This window comes from Lathyrus oleraceus, chromosome 4 (genome assembly GCF_024323335.1).
Source record: "Lathyrus oleraceus cultivar Zhongwan6 chromosome 4, CAAS_Psat_ZW6_1.0, whole genome shotgun sequence".
Classification (NCBI taxonomy): domain Eukaryota; kingdom Viridiplantae; phylum Streptophyta; class Magnoliopsida; order Fabales; family Fabaceae; genus Lathyrus; species Lathyrus oleraceus.
The window spans coordinates 442,827,308-442,834,518 of NC_066582.1; the positions used below are offsets into that span (position 1 = coordinate 442,827,308).

A 7,211-nucleotide genomic window follows, 5' to 3' on the forward strand; every position below is an offset into this window, starting at 1 on the left:
TAAGAACTAAGATTCTTCAAAAAATTTGGAAAAGAGAAAGGAAAGAATCTTGCTAATGATGAGAAATTAAGCAAGAACTAAAAGCATCACCCTGATTCGATCATGAAAGACATGAGTAACTTAATGATTTTATTTGATATATTAGACATGCTAAATAAAAGTGTAATGTATTTAATATTTGAATGACAAAACTACCCTTATAAATAATTATATTTGATTTGTTAAAATTTTAAACTATTATTTATTTTTAATTTTTTTTTTCAAATCATATAGATTATAAAATTACTCTTGTGACAAAATTATATATATTTCAAATAATTTAAAATTTTATGAGGATAAAATACTAAATCATGTATTTACCATTTTCAGCTTGTTTTTAATCCAACTCATATAAAAGAAAAAAAGTTATAAAAGTAAAATATTTTTTAATTAAAGAGACAAGATATATAATAAATTTTAAAATTAATTGAGACATAATTGACTAATATATTTGAACATTTAGAGTCAAATATATCTAAGAGAATTTGCAGTGGGAGAAATTCTTTTGATTAATTGTGTCATATTTTGTAGGTATAAATTGCCGCATTACATTTAAACAATCTCTAAGTAATTTTTTTCAATTAATTTTGCTCCAACAATAATAATTGTAAATAAGAAACATATATTTGACCACATCAATTCATATTATTTTATTTATACTATATTTTAATAATCACTTTTCAGTTGAATTTGATATAAAAATAATAATATTTAATATTAAATTCTCCACTTTTTAGATTGCTTTGTTGAAGGGTAGTTTTGTCATTCAAATATTAAATTTAAACAACCAATATTACCACTTCAACATGCTCCAATAGTTAAAAAAATAATAACTAAACTTAAAACTTAAGGAATCACTGAGTTCCCACTATTAGAGTTCAGACTTTACATTGCATTACGTAAAATTGGAATCTATATGCCTTTGCTATTGATTTTCTGCTGATTTTCTTTGTCTATATAGAACGTCATTTGTCGGTGTCTGTTTGTAAGGGTTAGAGTTCCCTTTATACTCTCTTTTAATATTGATTTTTAGCTTATAAAAACAATAAATGGTGAAGATGAAAGTAGAACACAAGAGAAAAACGAAACTATGGTTCTTTATTTGATCAAAATAGCTAGAAACTAGCTAGCTCCACTTTAGTGCACAAACAAGAATTCTTAGTAATTATTCTGTCATATATTGAATTATTGTTTGGATTGACGGTGAGCATAAAATTGATTTTAAATGAATAAATTTATGTTTGGATACACTAATATAGAAGTGACGGTTGTCAATTAATATTGTTTGGATGGTTTTTTTTATCAAAATTGATTTTAAATGTATAATTATCAAAGTTGACATAATTAAATACATATAAATAAAAAAGAAAGAAGCAATTGATGAAAATTAAAGAGGTAAATAAAGAGAATTAAAGAGAATAAGAATTGTAGTTTTTATGAAAATTGCTTTTGAAAGAAGATAATTTTTTTTTATAAGCAAATTGTATATTCACAGGGAGTACTAGGAATACTTTAACCCTCTTACCTATGGATTACCTCATTTACAATGATTGTGACACTTTGAGATAGTCCTTTGGATGCTTGCACCATTCATAAAAAAATCATTTAAATTTATATTTGGAATCTATTACAAGCCAACATAGTTTGATATTAAAGACTACCTGACCCACATCTCATGTGTCATCTTTAAACATAATTACATTTCTTTTGTTCTAAATACGCAAACAAGAAGTCACCTAGACTAATCCTTCCCTATATTTGTCTACCTTACCTCTGATAAGATTGAATGATCTTAGGAAGTTCTCCCTACTGCATGCTATTTTTCCCAGTTCAGTATCAAGGCACACTATTATAAACAATATATTTTATTACAAAATTTTCATTTCAGCCAACAAATAACCGATGCGTAAAGTATAGATTCATCATATTTTAATGTATTTTAAAATGTCAATAATGATTGGACTTTAAAATTTACCAATAATAATTGGATTTCGAAAGTAAAGATGGTAACAACCAAACTTAGAAAATGATGTCAGTGATAACTAAACTTTAGATGTCAATGACAATTGGCTTTGAAAACAGGATACCAACTACAATTGGAATTTAAAAAGATGCATGCTGATAACAACCAGAATCGCCATCGTGCTTTTATTGTTTCCAAGGAAAAAGGGAAAAAATATGAAAAAAAACCCAAAAGTAAGAAGTTTTCAAATCAAAACTAATAAAATGTCAGAGATTACAGGTAAGGGGGTTGGTACACAGAGGGAAGGTGTTAGCACCCAAAGTGTCCTAGGTACTCCTAGGGAGCCCTTTTTGTGTGCATATGTATTTGGTACAAAATGATGTTTACAAACAAATAGAATGGGGGGATGAGAAAAGAATTCATTAATTATATTTTTGTGTTTGACAAGACCTTCGGACTTGTGCCTACGTACCAACATAAAAATGAGGGATCAAAACCTCGTAGTTCGTGATACAAACTTCAAAGTGGATGCATTGCTTTTAACAAAAATTAAGTTTGAAAGACACAAAGGTCTAAAAATGGTTTGAATGAGTTAGTTCTTTTTTGGCTTTTGAAAGTTTAGGTCAAGTATAATTAAGTTCATTTACAAGTTTGATTAAGAAAATAAGTTTGAAAATGCAATGACATAAGGCCAAAGTTTCTATCTTTTTGCAAAGTGGTCAAAGTTTAGAACAAAATAAGTTCAAATAAAGAAAATTTTAAAAGGAGGGAGATATTTTGAAATTTAAGAAATGGGGAGAAGATGAAGAGACTAATCCTATGCACAAAAATTAAAAGTTAAGGGTTGAAAAGATCTGACCAATGGGTAGCAATCCAATAGACAAGAATGTCAATAGAAACCCAAATTCCCTTGGACATTTAGAATCAAGCAACACACAAATGCACAATTATATCAATCTTGAAGAGCAAGGCATCAAATAAAGATAGCCACATCCAAGCTTAGCCACTCCATGATCTTCCTTAAGATAGCCCATGTAATAGATGAATTCACAAGTCACAGGTTCAAAATAACAGCTTCACAATGATCATGTTGCAAATGAACTCAAAGGGATCTTTAAAGATGTATCAAATGAAGTTTCAAATTGCAAGCACTTGGTTTCACAGAAAGTTGGCATTGATCAAGTCCTTTAGCATATGAATGTTGCCTAAATTCTAAGTCCATTTGTCCAAGATCAAGTCAACAGTCCACACAATTTTTTTATAGGATTTTTGTTGTTATTATGTACATTAATGGTCAAAGATCACACAAACAAACAAAGTATACACAAAATGGAATATATCACACAATAAGGTCCAAGTGGACAAAGTGAAAATTGCATTAACATAAACAATTAGAATGGTATGAATAATGGCAAATGAATAAAAACTAAAATTAAATGACATTAAAGTAAATGACTTGAAATTAAAATTTAGTTATGAGTTAGAAGTTAGTATTGTTTTTCTTTTGCTTTTTATTTTTTAAGTCATTCTTTGGAGAACACTCAACCCACTTATCATAAGCATGGATCCTTGAGCCAAGACATCCTCCAAAGGAAGGAAAAAAGGCAAAGTCACTAACTAGAATGCTATGCCTTTTGTGTCACAAAATTTAGCGCTATGTTAAGCAATCGTAACTGGACTTATGTAGAAGTCACAACTATTTGAGGCCGGACAATAGAATTTTGGTGTTAATGCATGTTAGAGACATAGTATAATGGACTATGCTCATGAAATATACCACACACAAAAAGAATATGCAAAAAGAGGTGGCCTAATCTCATCCATACTTATGTTGATTTTTCCATCAACTAGCCTTAGGATTTTGAGATATCATTTTGGGAGATGGAATGTACATTCCATCAATCTCCTAAATCCAATGATATTAACTTGACAAATTCAAATCAACCTTGACCAAGACCCAACAACAAGAGTCAAACTCAAACAAATCATCACAATTTGTCAACACAATTAATTGACATTTATTTAAATTTAAAGAGACTAAAATAATACATTTAAATTAAATATGGTTTGTCAAATTCCTAAAACCTCATCAAAACACCAAAGAAATGGCCATGAGATTTATCATAGGTCAAACAAGGTCAAAGGACATTGGAGAGTTTTTTTTTAGAATTTTTAAAGACTTAAAAGTATTTTTAAACAATTAAAAATAAATACAAAATCAATTAAATCATGAAAAATATTAATAATGACCCAAAAAATAATTTTAATTCAAAATATGAAAGAGGAAATTATTTGAATTTTTTTGGTGAAACTCTCATATTTTTTGGATCAATATTAAAATTAATATGAATTAATGAAAATAAAAGGATTAAAATGAAAATCAGAAAATAGCAAAAAACGTGGACCACTTGATCTCCCTCATTAATTGAGGTGGCATATCAAGTGGTCCTCAACGTGCGTTCCTGATAACATGAAATAATATCACATTCTAGGACTTAATTTAATTAAATTATATTATTATTTACTTCAGTTTATTTCATTTTACGCGATATTACTCGGTATTTTCTTTCTATTTATCCCAGGTAGTTTATTTGAAGCACAAGTGAAAAAGGAAGAAAAGGAGGTGAAAAAAGGAATGAAAAGAAGCAAATATCAAAAGGCAAAGCCCAGCCCAAAAAGCACAGGCGCTGCACCTGTGACGAGCGTCACATAGGCTGTGACGAGCGTCACGCTTTACCCACTTGTGTTACGAGCGTAACACATGGTGTGACGGATGTCACACCAGTCTCCTATATTTTTGGCTTCAGAGACGTTGAGGCCTATTTGTACGCCTGACCATTTGGCACGTGAAGACCCTTTTTACGCGGAAGACCTTTGGAAGCAGTTACGAGAAGAGACCAATATAAATAGTTGTTTTTGGCAAACCCTCGGGACGTTTTGCTTCTTCGCCGGTTCCTCTTCCCTTCGTTCAATTTTCTTCTTCCAGCCGTGCAAGCGTACCATTATTTCCTTTACTGTTTTTGTTTTTAATTTCAGCTTTTATTTTTATTTTCTTTTCCAGTTAAGCTTCCAGCAATTAATTAATTTTTCGCACAATAGTTTCTACACCGGAAACTATTGTGTACCTTTCACCGGATCTAACCTTACGTTAGAATCAAATTTTTTATTCCTTCGCTTTTATTTTTCTGTTTGATTGAAGAATTCAAGAACAAATCCAACCGGCCTGTGGTGGAGTGTTCAAGACTGCTATTTAATTTCTCAGGTTCTTTAATTATTGTTTGAATTTATATATGCCCTGTTTTACTGTTTATTTATATTATTTGCCTGAGATGATTTTGTTTATGCATGATAATTATTTAGATCTGTTTAGCATGTCTGGCTAATTTATTTAGGTATCGGTATGTAGAGTAAGCGGAATGAAGGAATCAAAACCAAGTTGGTTTAATTAAGTTTAAAATTAAAATCACTCTATTCACGGTCTCAATTTACAGGTTTAATAACAAGGTTTTTGTACGAAAGTAAAAGACATAAAGAAGTTAAAAGCAATAGAACGAGAGTTTGAGTTTTTGACTGGACAGTGTTAATTGGACATTAATTCTAGATCAGGGCGAGAGCAATTTTTAGAGTTAATTAAATTCTAATCTTTTTCAAAAAGTATTTTTAAAGGTTGAATGTGAGGACGAGAGTTAAGCATTTGAATTTAATTATATAACCTAAGTCAACAGAGCGAGAGTTTGAGATAAGGGTGTTTAAACGATTAGTGTTTTCTTAAAAAGAGTTTCTACGGATTCTATTGTTTTCAAAAAGTGGTTTTTGGACTTAACTAATAAGTGACAACTACGTTAATATAAAATCACAGTTTATTCAACAGAGCGAGAGTTTGAGATAAGACTTTTAATCAATAGTGTCTACCGAAAGGATTTGTTTTAAAACCAAGAAACCAACGAAGAATTGATTCCCTAATTACGACGAACTACATACCGATATCCGCTTAATTAATATTTAATTTAGATCTTATTTTAGTTTTAACTTTTCCCCCAAACAATCAAAGTATTATCCGCCTTAGCTTTACGAAGTAACCTTAGAAAACGGTATATCGATTCATAAGTCCCTGTGGGATCGATATCTTTTAAAATTACGCGATAGAACTGTGCACTTGCAGTTTGTACCCCAAATTCGACTCATAAAGTCGCGATCAAGTTTTTGGCGCCGTTGTCGGGGACTTTTATTTAGTCGATATCGTAACTCTTCTGTTACGCTGTAGAGACTAAGGCTTATTTTCCTTTTCTTTTCTTTCTTTCGTTGATTTGTATGCCACACACTCGCTCACAAGGAGAGTCGTTCTACTTACGAATCAACGATATCGAACTATATCTCCGAGTCTTACGACGAATTTGGGAATATCGTGCTGCAAACAATCTCCCTCCTGTCGAACTTCCTGATCTCAAAAATCTTCTTCCTTCGCAGATACCCGAGATGGCAGAACCAGCTCGTGCTCTTCGAGATTACGCCGCTCTATCGCAAGATGAGCCGCATTCGAGTATTGCTCCACCCGCAATCGAAGCAAACAACTTTGAACTTAAACCATCACTGTTGCAGGCAGTGCAACAGAACCAATTCTCTGGAAATCCTACCGAGGATCCAAACCTTCATTTATCCGTATTTGTCCAATACGCTGATACTGTTAAAGCTAACGGTGTCACTTCAGAGGCTATTCGACTTCGTCTTTTTCCTTTCTCGTTAAGAGATAGCGCTAGAAGATGGCTTCAATCTCTTCCTTCCAACTCAGTCACCACATGGAACGAGTTGAAGAAAGTTTTTCTTACCCGATATTTTCCGCCAAGCAAAACAGCTATGTTAAGAGCCCAGATAAATGGATTTAAACAGAAAGATAACGAGTCTCTCTTCGAAGCATGGGAAAGATACAAAGACATGATGAGACTTTGTCCACACCATGGTTTAGAAGACTGGTTAGTAATTCATACCTTATATAATGGTCTCCTATACAACACGAGGTTAACAATAGACGCCGCCGCAGGTGGTGCACTAATGAACAAACCTTATGCTGATGCTTACCAACTTATCGAAAGCATGGCTCAAAACCACTATCAGTGGGGAAGCGAACGAACAATGGTGGAAAAACCTCAGACGAAAACTGGCATGTACAAGATAAGTAACCTTGATCATGTTAATGCAAAAGTGGATGCTC

General features: G+C 31.8%; 1 non-coding gene across 1 annotated transcript; it reads right to left on the bottom strand.

Moving 5' to 3' along the window:
- Positions 1-6,856: 6,856 nt before the first annotated feature.
- On the bottom strand, positions 6,857-6,963 carry LOC127077915 (small nucleolar RNA R71). The gene has a single exon (XR_007787677.1). It is a non-coding gene; the product is annotated as a small nucleolar RNA R71 (small nucleolar RNA).
- Positions 6,964-7,211: the final 248 nt, after the last annotated feature.